Raw genomic sequence first — 22,721 nt, forward strand, 5'->3', positions numbered from 1 at the left:
ATAAGCAGTTCCACTCACGCAACCCATATACTGATCACCCATAAGCGGTTCCACTCACACACCCTGTATGCTGATCGCCCATAAGCGGTTCCGCTAGTTGGCCACCGTGACATCATTCGGGTAACCTCGATAGGGCTCGAAAGTGCTACATCACACCCAGTTCCGTGTCATGGCAACTCTGACTTGTACATCCACGGGGATAGAGCAGTTGTTTCATGGATCCGTTGTGTTTCGGGTGGTTTCCCATCACAGTTTTATGACACATTAGGTATGAGTCGTTGGACTGGCCCTTTCTGGTCTGGTATCCACTCCTGTTTCATGGTGCAGAAAACATCACCCTTGTGTGTGACACGACCGGTGCGGACCCACATAATACTACTGGTATACTGTGCTGGCTGAGCCCTGAGCAGAGAATGAGTCCGGAAGTCATTATGTGTTGCTAGATGTTGACTTCTGCCGTCAACACTTTCCGCCTAACGGTTTCTTCAAACTCTTTGAAACCAGAGGCTCGTACTTTTGAAACGCACCGTAGACATCACCCTAAGGAGGCAATTTATGTCTCACAAACCAACACAATGAAGATACATGTAATTATCATTGAGTGACTTACTGTACCCGGTTGAGTGCACGGAATGCACCAGAAGAAGCATCAACACACAGGTCTGAATCGCCTTCATCATCTTTCGTGCTGGACAAAGGACAGGACGAAGTGCAAGAATTATAATGACTGTGTTGAATACTTGTACACGGCAGCATCTGTTGCTGGAGAGTTCATCGACTAGCGTTCAGGACAGTCTCGACCCAAACTGTAGTCTGTTCCAAATTCACAAACCCCATACTTGGTTGTTGTTTGTTTATTTAGAGTCCAGGAACAAACAGACAAATTTGCCTAATTACATATCGACTTTGAGAAGAAGAAGTAGTGACAACCCGGCCATTAATTTATGGAATTTTTGTCACTTAGGGTATGCCACGTTTCTATGCAGAATGAGCGCAATTGCGCCAATTTAGCCCTATAAAGATCAGTCTATTCTTATTATTCTTTCATTCAACGTCATATGCCTCCACTGATGAGCTCAGGAGGAGCGAAACAGCTGTCTGGAGGGTCATTGTCAATATCAACCTATATACCGGAATTGTCCTCGCTGTGGTGATGGTGATGTGAGTGCAGAGTTTGGATTGGCCAAGAGCGCAATGTGGTGGTGTGGTGTGTTGGATTCCATACATATCGGCTAAAAGAAGCCGATAAAAGGCCAGAAAAGGAGATGGTACTGAATAAAGTGGGTGATAAAGTCTTCTTTTTTTTTAAGGCCATCACCACATTCTCTAGAATTTGTTCGCAATAAAACCTTCATAACATGACGTTTCAGCTGATTCTGTTTGTTGCGGCCCTAAAAACAGGCCAGCAAATTTCAAATGTTGACTCCCGTTTGATCTGTTCTCTACCTTCATCCGAGAAAAGGGTGGGGCACAAGTTATTCGTTAGAGGCCGCCAACTAAATCAGATTTTGAACAGTCTTGTGCACGTCTGACTGGTCAACATTTGGTTTAGTTGGCGGACTCGAATGTATAAGGCCACACCAAGTTAATTCTATGTTTCGCGGCCGACATTTTCTGGAAAAGGCACTCGGGCGGGCGAAAAAACAACAACAGAGAAAAACGTTCTATGTGTAGCAAGCCATGCAGCATACAGCATAGCACTACTGAAGTCTCACTTCATTATATCCAAAACGACAACAAGTCACCACAGGACAGCTTGCAGACTGGGCTAGATCGATACAATACAAGATTTGATGAATGGCTCCTTCTGCACTTTGAAACCAGTCGAGCGTAATACCGCTCCATAACGATCGTGGAAAATCTCGAAGCCCATGACACCTGAAATATCCACTCGGTTGGTGAGCAGGCTCTACCCTGTACATACGGCTTGCAAAAATAGAAATTTTCATCGTGCGCACCTTATACGTACCATTGCCGGGATCTTTAAGATTATCGAGAAGCTGATAGCTTCTGATCTGCCATACTGGCTGGAGAATGTACACCAGAACAGCCATCGATTGACTCGGCTCGGTTCTTTTTTTCTTGTCAGGGATTTGAAAAGGTACGCGCGAACACGCGAGTTGACACAAAACGTAGAAATAACTTGGTGTGGCCTAACTTGTGCCCCACCGTTTTCAATGCTTCCAATTGATTCTTTCCTTAGCTCACCATCAACTGATTGAAACGTTTTTGCAATACAGTCATGTAGCCAATGAATGGAAAAAACATTTCCATCAGTTCTAATAACATGCACTATGAGCTAGGCAAAAAAGCATAGCGTAGGGCCCTGAGCTTCCAAACTCTCTCGTTTTACAAACCAACATAATGGGGTGCTCTTTAATTTGAGTGTCCAAAAATAGCAAATGACCTCGTACGGAATGAATTTTTCGCCTGCAACGAGAGCTTATCGATATGGAATCATCACTCTTCCACATGCAAAACAATTCTTATCAAATCTACTTTCCCTGCAAGGCAGCTCCACGCATTGTGGCATTGAGCACTGAGCAGGCAGCTAAAGCAATCGACTCGAATAAACCGTACGGAAATGCACTATACCTTCACTAGTAGATCCAGGTTCGGCCAGACGCTCAGAGCTCCGCTGATGAGACCTGAAAATTCGAAACAAGTTCCCGAGTGCGCACCTTCTATATTCGCAAGCTAGCTTATTTCCTAGGGTTACTGACGATCGCACTCGGGCAGCTGCACACCACCTAGACTCGAGCTTCGTTCTCTTGGCGGTCAAGCGACCAGTTCATTGCAGATCTAGATGCCGTATCCGGATCCATCCAATTTGTTAAAATTGCCTTTTTTATATGTCTAATTATTTATCTACGCTATCTCCCATAAACGGATTCATTACTGCCATGCCGCTTATCAATTATTTTTATGTTTTCACACAAGGCCTGGATATCCGCATCCGGAATGGCGCCTTCCTTACTTGGTACACCCGTTTATTTCATAGGGTTCAAGCCACCACCCCCCCCCCCCCCCCCCCACACACACAGTTATTTCAAGGAATGCAATGCAGTGCATACGCGATCGCGCCAGCCCAGGTACACGTAGTAGTACATGTAGTAGTAGTAGTAGTAGTAGTAGAAGAATTTATTATTTTGATAGGGAAGGCCCTACAGACGTTGCCGTCTACTACGTAATCTGGTCGTAACTTTGGTGTCCTTTGGCCGATTTCGGTGATCTGGGGCTTTCTGGAAAGCTCCTGGCCTATATGTAGCTGGCCAGAGCTAGTATAGTAGGGACCTTTCGCATTTGCTACGAATCGAATGCGAAACGAAAGTTTGATTCGGCTCGTAATCGTTTCGTTGAAAACAGAATTCAGGTTTCGTAAGTCGTAAAGCAAATGTGCATGGCAACTACGAATACCGTATATTCTCTATTATAAGCGCCGTGCTTATATTTTTTCAACACCCCTCTACCCCGTGCTTATATTGGAGACCGCGCTTATATTGGAGACCGTGCTTATATTTTTTCAACCAATACATCCATACAGGGCAAGAAGAAATACGTGCTAGATATCATGCATGCCGCATTGATTTCCACCAAGACCGTGCTAATAATAGAGACCGTGCTAATAATAGAGACCGTGCTTATAATGTTTCGAAAGGTGCTCACAGTGTGCTAGTATTAGAGACTGTGCTAGTAATGGAGACCTGTGCTTATAATAGAGAATATACGGTACTTGGCGTACGGGTGTACACGTGTGCTCGCGCACACGTGCATGGATCATGGAATCAAGGGAAAAAATGTGTATATAGCTGGCAAAACATGTGTACCTTGCAAAAATGTGTACGTGACGGATTCGGAGCGTGCCACGATCCGTACGAGAAAACGAGCTCTCCGCGGCGACTCTGACGATTCCTCGAACCCAGGTGACGAATCAGCATTCGTTTCGTATCCGTACGCGTGGTGCGAAAGGTCCCTAAATAAGTAATAGCAAGAGTACATAAGGCCCCTTGCACACTACATAGAAAATCCCATTTTTGTTGCGTTCCTGTAAAAGTTACCATGCAAACGGTCTGCTTTTCGCGGGAAACCTAAAATGTTGCGCAAACGTATTCAGCAAACTCCAGACGGGTATACAAAGGCGCGTTTATGTTTTATTTGCATTTCTGGACCGTAGTTTGCTTTGCACCTGTCCTTCCGTGAGACTTCTTGACTCTTGTCGTCAGCTCTTTTTTCCTTTCGATTTGTTCCTTGTTTTGAGTAGTTGCACGTTGTTTGTTTCCTTCTGTCGCGTTGAAGCTAGTTTGAGAAGATGAAGTTCAGCATGCCGAAAGTTGTGTTCAATGACGAGATGGAGGGGAAGTTGATCGAGCTGTGGGCACACTACCAGCGGGAGAAAAGTGGAACGATGAAGAAGAGGTCACAGAAGGAGAAAGAGATCGCTGAAGACCTCAATCTGTATGCTAGGAGTGTTGGCCTGGACATGGCATTCGATGGGAAGTCGCAGATCCCTGTCGAAGTGATAGCATTTCGCCAACACTCGACAAACATTGCTGCAGACCAAGATCGGAGAGAAAAGTTTAAATTTAAAAAATTTCCCGCACTATTTCCATGCAGCACCGGTGAGCATGAGGCGGCAGCTGCCATAGACAATTTTATGAGTATTTTATTAAAACGAAAATGTCTTTTCAAGTGTGCAATGGAACTGATCGGGACTTGCTTGAAAGTGACGCATACGCTAAAAAGCAACGTTTTACTTGTACGTAGTGTGCAAGGGGCCTTACCCCCCAGAGTGTGCAACGCCGATCCAGCTCTGTGTAGACTGATCGCCCGCGTCATACGAAAAGTCAACAAAAGTCCCTTTCCTGGTACCGTTGAGAGAGATGGTTGTGTTTTCTTGAGCTCTGGACAGTCTTGTCTTCTATGCAACCAGTGGAGCAGATTTTGCCAGATCGTGACACGCGACTGACATATCAGCCATGCAGGGTGGCCCATGTTGCCGGTGCAACGGCAACGCACGGCTGTTTCGCGTGATCCAAAAGGCAAGATGGCGTCCTTTTACACATTTTTGGTAAAAATCCACCTTTTTAACGCCTTGGCGGTGCCCACCCAGAGATTACACGCAGTGCAAGGAACAATTTTTTTGCTTGGTGCCAAAAGAGCTACAGAGCTACAAAAAAACATTGTCGAGGTGTTTGGAGTTCGTCTCGTTGTAGGCCAAGTCAAGTGGTTTTGAAGTGTAGTCTTCGCTGTCTTGACGTGGAGTTTCGATAAAAGATGAAGGCGACATCTGCCAGACCCAGTGACTCTTCGGTTTATGCCGTTCTTCGACACAACATCATTTTCGTGCTGGAACTATTGTTATTACTTCTACAATTGTAGTTCAAGTTCTAGTATTATATTATTACGGCTCATGTAACAGTGCATTGTCCTCTACTTGCCTGTGGACGAGGAAAGTTTTGTAGTGCCTGCACGTGCTCAGCACCTGAACTGTACGGTCCTTTAGTTTAGAGTTTAGCTACCAGAAAATCTCTTGACAGATGTGTTGACGCATGCCACCTGGTGGATGAATCAGTGCACGTGATTCTCAACCTGGCCGGAGGAAGCAAAGAATTTTCGTGGACACTCGTTTGAGTATTCTAACAAGTCCATCCCTTTCTGGTGCTGTTCTGTTGGCACACTGCATCTGCATGGCGGGCCTGGGACAGGCATGCTCCCATGCAGCTGCTGTTCTATTCTGGCTGGATTCTGATATGAGATCACAAGGCTAGCACAGCAGGATCTGCACAGTGGCTGGACATTAGCAGTAAAGAAGGTGCAGTATAAGAAGTAGTAAATTCGATTTCAGTGGTGCAGAACAGTTTTGATTTTAAATTGAATCGCTGCATTGTATTTGACTTTTGTCTCATGTTTGAAGTTACGGTTTTGCTGTTCAAATGATTTCTGAATGTATCAGAGTGATAATGTTTACCTACCTATGGCCCGCCACCACCCGCTCTGATGTTGTGAGCGACAAAACAGTTCATTTCTCCATAGGTAGCTAGATTTGGGAATTTTCTCTTGGCTTTCATACTGCAATGGTTGTGCATTACAAATTAAGCACTGGTGTTAGTGCTTCTTCTCCTTTTAGCTGGAGGAGCTATTAGCTTATTGTGTGTCGGCAGTGTGGTTGTTAGGTACTGCACGACCAAGACCTTTAGACGGTCAACATCTTTGTTTGTGTTCTGCAGGCCAGAGCGAAGGAGGTTGAATTTGTGGTGTATTGATTCACCTCCTTGCTCTCCAAGAGCTCCGAGCGCCGCACCAAAGTGCTTCATACACGGCACAAGGTGGTGTTCAAGGATGTGGAGCTTGGGCGTGATGGGCCGCTTGTGGCGAGTGACTACCTCTCTTCGTACAACAGACAAGAAGTCTTTGACTTTCAAGCCAAGGGATGACAACATGTCATCATCAACAAGCTGTGTTGAAGAGAATGTTTGTCTGCAGCTTGCGTAGGATGTGAAAAGTAGAGCGTAGCGTTGGCGTATCGTCTCAGCGGCTTGCAGCAGATCATGCTGACTCTGTGTATGCACAAGCGGAACGCCATCTGGATTCATTATGGCGTGGAGAGTACGCAATGGAGAAGACACAATGTCTGCAGTAACTCCGGACTGCAGAGCCTTGTGGACATGGTTTCCAACGAAAGCTCCAGAGTGGTAAGCTTGTCGGTCGATTCTGTGTCGTGACAAGGTCGGCTCGAAAGAAGAGGAGCACGGACCAAGTTTGACTTTCACGGCAGTCAGATCTTGCTCCAGCTGCGTTACGTCTTTGACGGTGGCTTGGAGCTGTTCTTGGAGTGTTCCCCAATGGTGCTGCAGTGCAGCTGCCTGAGCAGCAAAGAGTGCTGCAGCTTGATGGTTCACACCGGATTGCTGGTTAGCTAGCAATAGCCACTGCAGCTGAGCTTGAGCTTCTTGTGCTCTGTGTTCTTGGATTGCCCTTGTTTCATACAAGGTGTGCAGCTGCTTTTGTTTTGCTGCAACTTCGTTAAAGCTAGCGCTTGACTGTATTGTCAAGAGTGACTTCGCTAGCTGTAGATCCAGCTCTTCAGCGTCTCTTACCATTGCATCAAAAAGCCAAGGGAAAATTCCTAAATCTAGATGCAAAACTGGCACGCAAACATCTCTGATTTCAATCGGCACAACAAATGGCCGGATTACATTGTTGTGGTGCTTCGCATGCTGAAGCCTGCTGCCAGATGCAACAAAGCTTGCATGGTCGGCTTTAAGGCCCTCCAACGTGCGCTCCCCATGCTGGCCAGCTGCCTGGGATTGCATTTCTGTTTTTGTTGAGAGACAATAGAGGCAAGGGCGGACTCCGCTTGGCCCAGACAAACCATAGCACTTCATCATAAAGTCGTAGTCTCCAAACAGAGATACTTTAATGTGCTTTCCGTGCCATTCTGTTTGTTGTAGTGTGATTATTTGTTGTGCGTACGGCGCAAAGGTTGTCGCGAGGTTTGCGGGCGTGTCTTTTCCTGCAAATACTAGAAAAGGAATCGTGTTATACAGTGCATTTGGGTGCATAACATTAACCAATTGAAAGGAAAATTTAAAAGAATGACCACCGTGGTCACCACCGACTTTCACCCATAACTCATCCTCAGGAAGACCATCCCAGACCAGCGTTCCTGCTTGATCATTCAGCTCGATGTAGTGGAGAACAAGGTCCACGATATTCTCGAAACAGACCAAGGGGCATCTCACAACTGTTCCGGAGCTGTCAAGTAAAGGCTCCTCCTTCGCAACGAGCGGAAACGGCAGCTCCTCCGAGAGCTGTTTGCGCATAGTTCGCTCAGACTCCAGGGCAACCCCACAAAGCTTGAAATAGCGCCTGAGTTTCCTCAGTCCATTCCACGGGAGTTGTAGATCTGCCTTGATGGCCAGGCCAATTCCTTCCTCCATACCCTTGGGCAACAATCCTGCCCCACGCAGAAGGTTCTCGCTTTCTTCTTTGCGGAGGGTGGCAAGGGCATGGGTAGTCTGTGCTTGACTGCCCCGCTCACCCCCACATGCTACTTGCCTGATCCCCTCCAGCACACTCTCCCTCCGACGTAAAGTTGCGTGGGACGCATCCGTGGAAGAGACACGGCAAACAGGGATCCGTTGCCAGACTGCGGTGCCACCACGGGAAGGCTGCTCGAGACGGCCATCAGATGAACGGGCATGGATCATCTTCGTGAGCAACTTCGTGCCTACATCACCCTGCAGAAGACTGTCGTCAGCAGTCAGTACAGAACTAACTGTGCAAGAAGAAGAGAGATACCTAGGGGGCTTATTGGCACCATCCCGGAAGGGGCATTCAGTGACATGGTCTTTCAAAGATTTCAACGCGACTGTTTTGGGGCAGCCCTCAAATTCTTCTTCCCCAGCATGATCACAAGCAACTATCAGCTCCTCTAAACAAGTTCTCACAAAGGGGTGAGGCGCCTCAAACAGCGACAGAAGGACGGGCTTGCCACAAGCATGGCATGTACCAGTTGTGTGCAGCCAGTGAAATACGCACAAAGCACAGAAAACCTTGTTGCAGCATGGCGACTCGACAGCCCGGTCTACCACAAATGAGCAAATGCCACAAACAATACCAGTAGGTACAAAGGTAAATCTATCAGGTACCAAGGGAAGGGTACATACATGCGAAGGCGTGGCTCGCCCGAAGAGTGTGGCTTCGTCAATATCGACACCCAACAAACTCTCCCCGGTCTTTTGGCTCTTGTTATCCACCAAGCACGCCCCCTTAACATTTTTCTCCTTCTTTGGTCTACCTCCCTTTCTTGCACTCTCAATCCACCCACATACAATGCATTTGTCATCTGTGTGCGGCATCCAGGCTAGTACATTTGGCAGAGCCTTGCTACAGCCACCACCGCCACTATCCCCTCCCTTACCAGCACCACCACCACCACTATCCCCTCCCTTACCATCACCACTATCCCCTCCCTTACCATCACCACCACCACTATCCCCTCCCTTACCATCAACACCACCACTATCCCCTCCCTTATCATCACCACCACCACTATCCCCTCCCTTACCATCACCACCACCATCACACGGTGTTTCACTTTCTGCTGACTTCTGGATAAATAGTAAGCATGCCCTACAGAAATGTGTGGGGTGGACACCACTTTCATCCTTTTCTACCTTGAGACCTAGAACATTGAAGATCTGCAATGCATAATCTTTCACTAGATAAATAGGGGGGCTCCAAGACTTCCGACCACTCCGATGGCTGGGAAGTTTACATCCACCCAAGCGACACAACATACCCACATGCTCAAGGTGAAAATTCAAATTTTTGAAATCAGAGCTCATTGTTCAGCCACAAGAGACGTTAGAAAGAACACCATGCACACAAAACTACCCTACAGATCACAATGGCACTAACGTATTTTGTAGATGAAGGTTTCCGCTATACAGATAAACTTCCCTCGCCGCCACCAAAACTTCCCTACCTAGCTACCCAGGGCAGTTTTCCTGGCCTACGTACAGCAAAAGACACGCTCAACAAGGAGTAAGAAATCGAAAAGAAACGCTTGAAAAGTCGCTCGATCGAAGAAAGAAGCACTCGTTTTTTACACGCGATTGTACTACAGCTACTATACTCTCACACGATGCTGTTCTTGTTGTTTTCAGTGTCTCAGGCTCCGCTCAGTGAGGCCGAGAAGCCTCGTGTACAGACCTGGCCCTGAGAAATTTCTCAGCCCTTGAGTACGCTTGAGTACGGGAAAATCCCCTACTTCGGTGACTGCTGGTCTGGCCTCGAACCCGAGATGCTGTGCACGGGTTTTTGCAGTCTGAATCAGCCGTGAACGGCACCTGCATGGGATGTGCGTGTGTGAAGGCGAAACGCCAATGTTCCAACTGTGCGCCTGGGAGAACCAGCCGGTGTCAGAACCTCCCCGTCGCAGACCAAGTCCCGACGACCACCACCAGTGAGGCCGCGGCTAGGGTAGTTAGCATAGGTTCTAAAAACGCAGCTGTATCTGATACCTCCACCAATACGTCTTCTTCTCTTTCTCTTTGTAGTTCACTTGCATTATCTGCCCGCGCTGCTAGCTGTTCACAAACATCTTTTCAAAAAATGTCTAGCCCTGTCTCCGAAATTTTGAATGACAGTACGAGTACATGCACCGTAGCAAACAGTGGAAACATGCAAGAGTCACCCAGCCGCCCTGACCATACAACCATACACACACATACACCCACACAAGATACGGTAACGGCTGCTTCCCATGAAAGCACCGTCACCAACTCCCAACAGCACGTGTGGGACATGCTGGATCAGCACGCCGGCACCTCCGCCGAACCAGTACCGCACACCGCACCGTCTCCAGCTCCCAACAGCACGCGTGGGACATGCTGGACCAGCACACGGACACGCACCTTGACACCCACATCGACACCGCGTACCGACCTTCCAGCCAACCAAAACGCCGACACTAGAGAGGTTCCGGGGTACGATTTTCCGTGCCAAAATCCGTATCAGTCCGTGCGCCAAATTCAAAAAAGTCGTCTAGAAGTTGCACTTTTATTTGCAACCGCGGGAAATTTGAGAGGTCTGGAGAAGAAAATTCTCAATGGGACTCAAAATTGACAAACAAGACGACGACCAGCGCTCGAGCATAGTACCTTTTCGCCATTCCTTCGTGCATGATACCTATTCTAATTAATAAACACTACCCTCATATTTCGTTTCATGCGCAACGGACGAAGCGAAGTGTCTTTTTTCGTCCACGAAAGAAAGGTAAGGAAATTGTCGTCTTCGCGACACCCTTCGGATTATTTAGTGGGGCATTGTGGGCCAAGGATATTTTTTCTTTTTCTTTACAAATGTCCCCAGGTACTGAGACGGCGCTGATATCCTAGGAGTTCTGTTAGTGCAAAATGCCAGGTTACTGACTTATGGCGAGGTTTGTCCACCCAAAAATATGGGAGATTTCTTGGATAACATACACACATAATACAGTGAATGGTATTGCAGTGGGCATCCAAAACGGTTGAACCAAACAAATAATATTATGGTATGATACCTAGAGGCTAGGCACACAAAAATCACTCAGGAATTGGACGCAAGTCCTGGGACCTTGGTGCGTCATTACACCCGGACATTGAATGTTTGCCGGCGCACGGCTTTTGCTTCACCACTTCATACAAGTTTACGCACTCACTGACTCAATTCGAAAGACTGGAACGAGACCAAACCAAATGTGACAACTAAGAGCGAGTTGTGCATTTGTTGGAACAACATTCGGGCATTGCGAGAAGGATATCAGCAGGGTCAAACAATGGCAGCAACAGCACCAGGTGATGATGGAGTACCAAGGAGCTTGTATCATGCACATTACAGTGAGCAACAAGAGAAACCGTACTGTGGTACGTGAAATCAGAGCCTGGGCAGGATGATCGACACTGTACACTGTGCTACAGCGCCTCAATTGTGCGAGAGAAAACAAACAGACCAGCAAGCACAGATCATGAACTGGTACACAACATTGACAAAGCACAAACCGCACAGCAAAGTTACAGGGCATAGCCGAGCGTTTTGTTGCCAATGAATTGCTTGAGAAGGGAGCAGTATTCCTTGTAACATTGCATGGAGTATACGAGAACGCAGAGTCAGAACCAGGCGTAACAAGGCAAGACGGCTACTGTACAGGGGCAGGCTTGACGATCACTTGCATACTCGCAGTTTTGGTACGACCAGGAAATTAGGCATCACGTCATACCGAAGTGGCTTGAACACGCTACATTGCATTCATAGCTGTACGGTGAACCTGTTACACGAGCTTCTGTGAAACAGACAGCATGCCAATGACCTGCAAGCACCAACAAACGCAGCCGGTAAAACAAACGCTACTGCCCAACATAAACTTATACATGCTGATGAGAAGCAAGAATGTGCTTGATGTTGGAAGTTATGCTCGCATATTCAAAAACATGCATGGAAAAACATCAATGACATTGTTCACGAATACAACAGAAACATCATACAGGGAGAGTAAGTAATCCTTCCTCCGTTTTGTATACGCGCACGCGCGCGCGCGTGGTAGATAAATCCGTTTGGCATGACTTTCGATCGAGGTTGCGTTCACCGTAGAGATAGGTGAACTCGAAGCCAACACCTCTCACTTTCGCTTTACTGCCCCTTTGGGGTCGATGCGATCCTTGTGCTAAGTTGTGGTAGTGGCTCAACAGAACAGGACAGGTGTGTGTGTGTGTGTGTGTGTGTGTGTGTGTGTGTGTGTGTGTGTGCGCGTGTGTGTGCGCGTGTGTATGTGTAAGTGTGGTTTCTGAACTTTTCTCACAATCGTATAAGTTTCAAATTTTCGTGAAAACCCAGCTACACTGTGCATGTGACCGGTACAATCGCATGTTGTTTACTAGTACCTGGCGGTCAGTCACATGGCATGTCGGGTATCCAACAGCACCACACTGACAGCTTATAGACCTTATATTTAGTATTTATAGTCCTACTTCAAGTAAATGTAGACAGTCAGCATCATGAAAGTTGCCATTACGTAGAGTTAAATACAAGCCAGTCTCTAGAGATGAGCACGACTGTCTCAGGGTAATAAGTTAACACAAGATGGCTTTGTAGCTTCAGTCGTCCAGAATATTCATTTTATTCCGCGGTTGCCGCATAATCAACACGCAACTGTACTTGTGCAAATCTCCAAACGCTCCGTAATTGGCCGACATTTACTTGTCCACGGTGATGAGAAGCACGGCTCCTAATTTTTAAATCATGGAAGGATTACATATGCAGGTACATGCATAAAATGTGCACTATCCTGAAGTCGTGCGCAAATATTGAAAATAATTCACCGAACACAGAGAGGCGCACATACCGCAAAGTACCGCAAGAGCGCCCCACCTTGATTTTGCTGCGACAGATTTATATAATACAGCCAGGGAAAGGAAAATCGTATGGCAGAGTGCAACGAAGTTCGTACGGTGTGAGCAACTTGGTGTACTAAAGTCACACTATACAGGTTTTTGTGTGGAGCTAGTGTCCGCTCGAAGGCACAGATTGTCTGCAGAACGTGCAATATGTGTACAAAGTTCGTGTCGTATAACCTACAGGCAGGAGACCACCCCCACAATACGACCCCGAAAGGACGAGATGGTGGGGCGCTCTGGCGGTACTTTACGGTACATGTAAATACGAAGGAACCACATGCGCAGCAAGGAGATTAGTCATTACTTTACTTATGAGTTGATGGATAGAAGTTTCCTTTCAGCTGACCATTACCACTCATGAAAGCAATAGTGAGTGCTGTTGTTCTGATTCACAGGTATATATTCGGCACTTAGCGCAATGTGTTTTCGAAGCTAGGCACACGATTTGCATGAGGAAATCATGCAAAGATGTGGCATAAGGCCCTATAAACATGACCTAGGTAAAGGGATGCCATTATTTGCATTTGGAGTACTTTGGCATAGGATATTTTGTGGATGATTGTGTTGATCAATTTCACATAATTTCACGACAGGTCATAGTTTATTTAGTGGGGTGTTGTGGGCCAAGGATCTACGACCATCTCTTTTGCATTTCGAACAAGTAGACACTTTCAACAATTCATACAAAAAATGCCTTCAGTGCAAAACATACCGTTCGGACACACCAGGCAGTCCTTTCCAGCCTTGATTTTCAAGTGCAGACGTATCCACGATGACCTTCGAGTGAACTGCGGCTTGGAACACTTTGAATACGAACCACACACTCAAACAAACTAGACCACCGCATAGCTAGTGTATTCACGGAGCCAAAGAAGTCTCCTTCTGCCCCCACAGGGTCTTGGTTAGTTCTCTAGAAGGGACGAGAGCCATACCTAAATTCAATAAATTCTCCAATTCCAAAAGCCTCAAATGAAGGCGTCTTGGTGACTTCGTTTCCCGCGGTTGCAAATAAAATCAGCCCTTGAGTACCCCTTGGCGCACGGACTGGTATGGGCGCTACGGATTTTTTCCAGGCGTGCTCCATACGATTTTTCGGCACGAGAATCCGTGTGGACTGGCTTTCATACGAACCATGCTTCGTATGGAGATTTTGCGTCATCGGGTGCAGAAAGATTTTTCGCGTACAAATTTGGTACGAGAAACATCGATTTTTCGCGGGAAGTTTTGATTTCGGTACAAATTTTCAAAATAAAAGGCATAGCGCGGGAATGTGACGTGTTTGCGATCGTAACCTATACAATGACGGCAACCACATAAGTTCCGTACCCCGGAACTTTTCACTGCTCGAAAACGACGTATAAAAAATCCGTAGAGCCTCCACGGATTTTGGCACGAAAAATCGTACTCCGGAACCTCCCTACTACCGACACGCAACTCCTGGCCAATCTGAACACATCCCAAGTTCGTGATCCCCCTTCTCCTACACTGTCAACCGCGAACGGAAATGTAAGCCACTCCGTCATTGCACCTGGGCTTCCTAAGTACGACCCCGCGGACTCAAGAGGCTTCACTCTTGGAACACACCCACATGACGACACCATCGTGATGATAAGCAAAGCGTATGCAGAGGCAGTACACTTTCGACCCAATGCCATCCCCGTCCCGAAAGGCGAAGCCGGTCGGAACTTCATCCAAACTCTTGCTGGCTATTTTCGCTGCTTTGTTACAGCTGGGGGCTACGAAAAGCATGCACTGATGATCGCCATGACGTTCCAAATGCTGTTGCTACAGAAGCCGGTGGATCCCAAAGCCTCGCCTCAATCGCACTCCAAGCGACTTGAGCACCGGTTGGACCTCTGGCGACAAGGTGACATAGATGACTTGCTGCACGAGGCCCGCACGATCCAAGAACAGCTCAGCGATCGAGCCAGCACCACCAGACAGAAAACTAAACCAAACGAAGATCGCGCACGCCAGTTCGCGTCGATGGTGCATGATGGTAAAGTGAAGTCAGCGCTGCGCCTTCTCAGCGAAGATTCCTCGGGAGGGGTCCTGCACCTCGAGGACCGCATTGGGGACAACTCTGTTCTGGATTTGCTCCGAGACAAGCACCCCGTGGCAGAGCCTTTGCATGACGACGCTGTCATTACTGGCGATCCACCACCACAACCCCACCCAGTGCTTTTTCACTGCTTAAACCGGGACGCAGTACGGAGGGCTGCCCTTCACACCCATGGCGCAGCTGGGCCATCTGGGGTGGATGCCGATGGGTGGCGAAGAATGACAACTGCGTTTTCCGGTGCCTCGGATGAACTGTGTGATAGCTTGGCTAACTGTGCCCGCCGCATTGCCACGGCTTACGTCGATCCAGAAGCCCTAGAGGCATTTACAGCTGCCAGGCTGATCCCGCTGGACAAGAAGCCTGGCGTTATGCCGATAGGTATTGGAGAGACGGTCCGCAGAATACTGGGCAAGGCGATCCTTGCAGTGACTGGGGACCTTGTGCAGTCTGCCGCAGGCTCTCTTCAGCTCTGTGCTGGCCAACCGAGTGGGATCGAAGCTGCTATACACGCCATGAACGACACCTTTCACAATCCGGACGTGGATGGAGTGCTCCTTGCGGACGCCTCCAACGCCTTCAACCGGTTAAACCGCAAAGCCTGCCTCCTGAACATCCGCCATCTCTGCCCGGCACTGGCCCCAGTGGTCATTAATACGTACCGATCCCCCGCTCGTCACTATGTCGACGGAGAAAGTATTCTATCGTGTGAAGGCACCACCCAGGGTGACCCCATTGCCATGCCTATGTATGCCTTGGGTGTCACCCCGCTTATCGCTGATGTTGCTTCTGCCGACGTGGTACAGGAATGGTACGCGGATGATTCTTCAGCTGGCGGTCGCCTACGCCCGCTACGGCGATGGTGGGATGACCTGAATGCAAAAGGGTCGGATTATGGGTACTTCCTGAATGCAACAAAGTCGATCCTGCTCGTGAAACCCGAGGCGTACGAGGAAGCCACTGTGATTTTTGCTGGTATTGGTGTGCGTATTGAGAAGGATGGTTGTCGTCATCTAGGAGCAGCCCTTGGCACGCCGTCCTTTGTGGAAGAGTACGTTGCAAATAAGGTCACCGACTGGGTCCAGCAGATTCGTCGTCTGGCTGAATTTGCATCGACTCAACCTCAGGCAGCCTACAGTGCCTTCATTCAGGGACTACAGCCGCGGTGGTCCTTTCTCTCAAGAACCCTTGAGGATGCCCCTGCACTGTTTGGTCGTCTTGAAGACGTGATTCGGGACATCCTGATCCCAGCTCTGACAGGCCACGCGCCACCGTCTTCTCAGGAGCGTGCACTGCTGGCCTTCCCATGTCGCCATGGTGGTCTTGGCATCACCGACCCGACATCTATGGGCGGCAACTACCGCAATTCACGCAAGATCACGACATCCCTGTGGGAGAAACTAATCGCCCAAGATTCCTCCCTAGATGGCACCGCGGCGCAAGTTCTCCGCATGAAGGCAGAGGTACGTACGACTTTGCGAACCAACCTCCTGGCAGCCGTGAAGTCTTTCAAGGATGGTGCTGGAGCAGAGCTTGAGCTGCAATTGACCCTAGCTTCGGAGAAGGGGGCCTCCAGCTGGCTGACTTGCCGCCCTCTAGCCATCCATGGATTTCGTTTGTCCAAGGCGGAGTTTCGCGATGCCCTCTGTCTCCGGTACGGGTGGACACCAGCACGCCTGCCATCAGGATGCGTCTGTGGCCATGGTAACTTTGACGTCACCCATGCCTTGTCCTGCAGTACTGGGGGATTCCCCAGTATTCGACACAATGAAATTCGAGACCTCAAGGCTGATGTTCTGCGTCAGGTCACGCATGGTGTGTGCACAGAACCGATGCTGCAGCCAGTCACCGGAGAGAAATTCCGGCTTCTGTCCACAACGACCGCTGATCAGGCTCGTCTTGATGTTGCCGCCAACGGAATCTGGGGTGGCCGATTTGAGCGCACCTTTCTTGATATAAGGGTTTTCAACCCCTACGCTGCCTCAAATCGCGCTGCCTCAGTTTCCTCAGTGTATGCACGTCATGAAAAGGAGAAACGCCGGAGATATGAGCAGCGTCTGCTTGAGGTTGACCGCGCCACGTTCGTGCCAGTAGTGCTGTCAGCCACTGGTGGCACTAGCAAGTGTGCATCGGCCCTGTTCAAGCGTCTTGCCAGCATGCTATCTGACAAGCTGAAGGAGCCGTACTCCGTGACGATGGCATGGCTTCGCTGCAAGCTAAGCTTTGCATGAGTCCGAGCTAGCGTGATGTGCCTTCGTGGGGCAAGATCATCATCCGCACACCGTGTCACCAGGGACCCCGCGTCTGTAGTGGTAGCCGAGGCACGTGTTTCCTTGCAGGACTGTTGAACTAAAGTCAGACATGTACATTTTTGTCTAGAGGTCTAGTCATGTACTTGTCATGATTCTTTTCTATTTTATTCTTTTTACCAGGCGTGGGCCATCCCCTGGATTATCAAAATGGGTGCCTTATTATTTTCTTTCTTTTTCTTTTCTTTTTCTGTTTATTCTTTTTACCAGGCGTGGGCCATCCCCTGGACTATCAAAATGGGTGCCTTATTATTTTTCTGAGTGCAAATTAACGTCACTATGACTGTAAAAAAAAAAAAAAAAATTCAGCTCTGTGTATACGTATATGTAGGGTCTTGGTCGAGCGGAATCGGATCTTCTGATGTCATGCGTACACTTCACACCAGCGCAAGGCCGGTCTCGAGGCAGGGCACCATTGTTTTTGATCCAAGAGTACCCGCGACTCCCCGGGTTCCCCTCAGATGTGTACGGTATTATGACGCAAAGATCCGATTCCGCTCGACCAAGACCCTATGCAGAGCTGGATCAGGCGTTGCACACTCTGGGGGGGGGGGGGGTTATGTACTCTATTGGAACACAGCGGTACCCAGCAATGGACCCATTCCGCATTGCCAAATATGGATTACATGAGTGATGCATGTGGTCCCCCCTAGGCTATGTGTCCCCCACACACAAGAAGTCCTCCAAGTCAATATTCCGAGGCCAAGGTCCTCACCTGTGACATGTGGAGTCCCGCAGGGATCGCATCTTGCTCCAACCCTCTTCTTATAATTAATTTTTGTTAATTCCCTGCCCTCATCAATCACCTACTGCACCCCATACTTATTTGCTGACGAGGTCACCCTCCTGTATGTACATGATAACAAGAATTCCCTGCAGTGGAACCAATCTCGTCTAGAGAGCGACCTTTCTGCCTGCCACCATGGGCCAGCAACGTCGGTGGAGAGTTCTCACCAACCAAAAAGACTCAGATCCGTAACTACAGTAACGAACACCCTATCCAGCTCTCTTCCCAACCTATCACCATCGATGAAGCTGGTAAGCATCTTGGAGTGTATTTAACACCCGACCAGTCCAACACCATCCACCTTCAGACCATCCTGATAACCTTCCAACGTCGTGTTAATCTGCTATGCTTCATGGAACGGCATCTTGCCCCCACAGCCTTTCTACTTATATAAATGTTCTGTCACACCCGCCCTCGAACACGCCACCTCGGCCTGGTCCTATGCCATCACCAAAGCTGAGCTGGAGCGTTAAAATATTTTACAAGCTAGAGTAGCTAGGAAGTATTTGCTACGTAAAAAAAAGTCGATGTAGATAGATGCGAAACGAAATCCTAGTTGTGTTCTCTTTATGGGGGCCTTATATGGCCCCCAAGGAATGGGGAATCGCGAAAACTAGACCCAAAAAGTCGATATATGAAGCCAGCAGGCCAGGGAGGGCCAAGTTTGTCTCCTCTTGTGATGGCTTTGATGACGTCACGTGTGCTTAGTATTCAAATAATTCTCTGCATTTGAAGATCTTAGTTTTTTGAATTTTCTGGTGATGAAGAACGATGTTTGGTCAACATTCACAAGCTTCTCAACTGCGACCATACTCTAAGGAACCTGAAGGACCTCCTGAGGTGCCCCTGGTAGAAGCGCAGTCTGATGAGGGCCAGGAAATTGGAGCAGACGACTTCACTGGTCGACAAGGAAATAACGATTGGTGTTCCTGCCAGAAATGTGGGGTGATGCAGAGGGCAGTCGATCACCTTTGCTGTCGAGAGAGCGCTGCAGTTTTTAGCATTGACAGCCCTTTGACATGCGTTACATCACCCCGACTTGTACTTCGCGTCAGCTTGTCTAAACAAAACTGTTTTGACCATATGCCTCACGGCGTGTAGAGAATTTCGGGATCCTCGTACTCGAACCAGTGTAGTCGTCCGCTCCAATCTCTTGGCCCTCATCAGGCTGCGCTTCTACCAGGGACACCTCAGGAGGTCCTTCAGGTTCCTTAGAGTATGGCCGCGGTTGTGAAGCTTTATGGCAGTTTTCTAAAAAAGGTTATTGTGTTCTAGGGCGCGTTTGGTTGGTACGAACTAGAACAGGATTCACCAGAACAGCGCGTTTGGTTGGGACTGCACCTGTTCTGGGTCGGCCAGAACATGTTCTGCTTGCTCCGGCCTCGAGGCCGGATCACGCGGAGCAGACCGAGCAGTTTCACTTTTTCACAGTGAAACCTGGCGGGAACATCGATTTTGTTCCCAAATGATCACGTGCATACGTTTTTGGGTTGGACTCGTCGTACCGTACAAAGTGACCATGGTGATCCATACACATTTTGAAGAATGCACCAAGTTTGGCACATTTTTCCACAAAATGTGCTCTGTTTCTGGAGTAGCGTTTGGTTGGCATGAGGCTGCTCCATGTGCACCAGCTGTTCGATCCTGTTCTAGATCGTACCAACCAAACGCAACCCTAGTCCATGGACCCTGTCTAAAAAGTAAGAAAGTAACGAAATGTGATAGCCGAAAATTATAATTTCACAAAAACCTCACAATATTCACACCACTTGAAGATCTTAGTTTTAAAAAGTACTGCTTTCAACACTTGTTTACTGACACTTGTACTGCGCCAACATGCATATGAAAGAGGACTACGAGGGGAAAAGGTCTTCTCGCTTTTCATCCTGTGTGTGATTATTGTGAGGTTTTGCGTGAAATTTTAATTTTCTGCTATCACATTTCGTTAATTTCTTACTTTTTAGACGGGGTCCATGGACTAGAACACAATAACTTTTTTTAGAAAACTGCCATAAAGCAGTTTTTATTGCTATAATTTATTTTGTTTTTTTTAGCTAAGGATATTATTATCATAATATTATGCCACCAATGGAATTTTTCGGCGAGGCGATTCGACCGCCTGGCAGTTGCTGAGGCTTGTGCAGAAGCTATATGAATGCAAGGATCAGAAGCAATTTAGCCTCCTATGTTTTTTCGACCTCAGCAAAGCATTTGACACTGTCTGGACAAGGGGTCTCCTCCATAAGTTAGCAGCGTTTGGCGTAGCCGGGACGTGTCTGCAGTGGCTCACCAGCTATCTCACTGAACGTCGACAGAGTGTCCGAATTGGACATGCCCTGTCCGCCCCTCTAACAGTCCACTCTGGAGTGCCCCAGGGCTCTATCTTGGGGCCTCTATTGTTCATCGTATACGTTAATGATTTGGCAGGTTTGGATCATACCTCACTCTACGCGGACGATACAGCGCTCCATATAACCGAGCCAGGCTTATTGCAAGCCTGCGACTCGCTACAGTATCACATTAATCAAGTTGTGCGCTGGATGTCGAAGTGGAAACTCCGCCCCAATGTGTCGAAAACGGCAATCCTTTGTATCCCCCCACGACCCTCCAGTGACCTCACCCTCCTTACGACTCGGCTTTTTACTTTCCCTGATGATCCCATTGCTATCAACATTGTTAAAAATCACAAACACCTTGGTATATTTCTTGATGAACACTTGTCCTGGGATTCGCACGTAACCTATATTGAAAAGCGAGTTTGCTCCGCGATAGGCTGCATTTCTCCTCACATCTCCCATCTACACCATGGTTGTCGAATACAAATTTATCACTCTTATGTTCTTCCTTTCTTTGATTACTGCTCTCTCGTTTGGTCCTCCGGTCTATCCTCCGCTCTTATGCATCGGTTAGAAGTCACCCACCGTAAATTACTTCGATTAATATTTCGCATGCCCCCTCTGACCTCCTCTCAGACGCTATACATTTTGGCTTCCTCTTCCCCTCTCTCAGAACGCTTTCCCCACTCGGCATGCAAATTCATTCACCGTATTAAGCTTCAACTTGCTCCTCCTCATGCACTTGCGTATTTAAGCTGGTTCAATAATAGCTCGCGTACTAGATGTTCTCTCCATTTCCCACTTGCCAGGTCATCGATCCTTTTAAAATCCCCTCTGTTCAAGTCCTATTCTCATTGGTCTCGGCTTCCGCAGGAGGTAAAGTCTCGTGATACCTTCGCTGCATTTTGTTCCATTCTGCCCGCGCCTAAGTTGAATTGAATTGAATTCGTTGTTTTCCATTGCTAGCCTAATCTTCATACTGCTCTCTCCAGGTTCCTATAGTACTCCTTTTGTTTTGTTTTGTTTTCTCTTTTTCTTCTCCTTCTTTTTCTCAGTTGTCCCCACCATGGCTGGTTAAAATCGCCCGCATCACATGCTTATTGGCACTATGTCATCGTGATTGTGAAATAATAAAATAATAATAATAATGCCCTAAATGATGGCCTAGCGCCTCTTCATGTGCATCATATCAAATTCAATACCGTATTATACGCATTGATGTGGAAGCCTTTTCTTGCAGAAAATGGCACTTGTCTCCATGTATTCATGTTCTTCTGCAGGGGAAAGTTATGGGTACATGTAGTGGCGGTGGTACTTTTTTTATACGCAGGTCATTCTAGGGATCGGCGGATTCTGCTCGAACAGGTGGCAGATTCTGCTCGAAAAGCAGTGAAATTGGCAGTACCATACAAACCTTATGGCGGGCAATTCCGGCTCGAATTCTGCTCCATTTTTTATCCAGATACCAAACATGCATGAAACTTACATGTACCAGAAAAAGTACCGAGTTCTGCCAATTATACTGCCGGCAGAATCCGCCAGACCCTAGGTCATTCTGTTGATGAATTTCATGACTCTGTCATAAAATTGTCTTGTCTTTCAGATAATTCAGATTTCCAAACCCTAAATCACATTTACTTGAGAAATGTAACCAGGTGCGTATCGCAGATGTTTTTGTTGATTCTGTGTTTATAATTGTAGTCATGGGTTGTCGTAATAAGGTCATCCTGCATCATAATGTACTGAAATCGTAATCCTGGTGATGTCGATACAACTTTTGGAAGTAGTTCAATGACTTCAAAGTGTTACAAGTCCACGATTGTCTAAAACAACACAGCAAAGTAGGAACAATAAACATGTATTAAAATGTAAACAAATACATTGTTGAGTCCGACCCCTCGTTCCAACAACTACACTGATTCTGAGGATATACAAGGAGGTACTGAGAGATAAACAAGGCACTCCATAATAATAAAATGTTACACATATTTTGTTGAATATGAATGATATCCAGTCGAACCTCTTTAGGACGAACACCAAGGGGCCGATGGTATTTGTTCTGTGAGTTTGTCTTAACCCAATTTTATAACCAGTGAATACAATTATTTCTCCAATAGAGATACGAATAGATTTCTTCTACAGCGAAAGACTCTTAAGCCAAACCGACTCATTGACTCGTCTCGTACGAAACAAATGAGTCACTGAACAACATGACGGCAACTGAAACAGCAACAGAGAAAATACGATACATGTACAGCACATTCTTGCAGGCACTACAAACAGATTGCACAA

The 22,721-nt window shown here is 47.6% G+C and overlaps 1 long non-coding RNA gene across 1 annotated transcript in view; it reads right to left on the reverse strand.

Annotated features, from left to right (window-relative positions):
- Positions 1-2,729, reverse strand: part of LOC135824609 (uncharacterized) — a 9,271-nt gene extending 6,542 nt beyond the window's left edge. The window contains exons 1-2 of the long non-coding RNA XR_010554885.1: positions 2,596-2,729; positions 611-688 (exon numbers count right to left, since the gene is read on the reverse strand). This is a non-coding gene — a long non-coding RNA (uncharacterized LOC135824609). The remainder of the gene's footprint in view (positions 1-610; positions 689-2,595) is intronic.
- Positions 2,730-22,721: the final 19,992 nt, after the last annotated feature.

Source organism: Sycon ciliatum, chromosome 9 (genome assembly GCF_964019385.1).
Source record: "Sycon ciliatum chromosome 9, ocSycCili1.1, whole genome shotgun sequence".
In the NCBI taxonomy this organism is placed as follows: domain Eukaryota; kingdom Metazoa; phylum Porifera; class Calcarea; order Leucosolenida; family Sycettidae; genus Sycon; species Sycon ciliatum.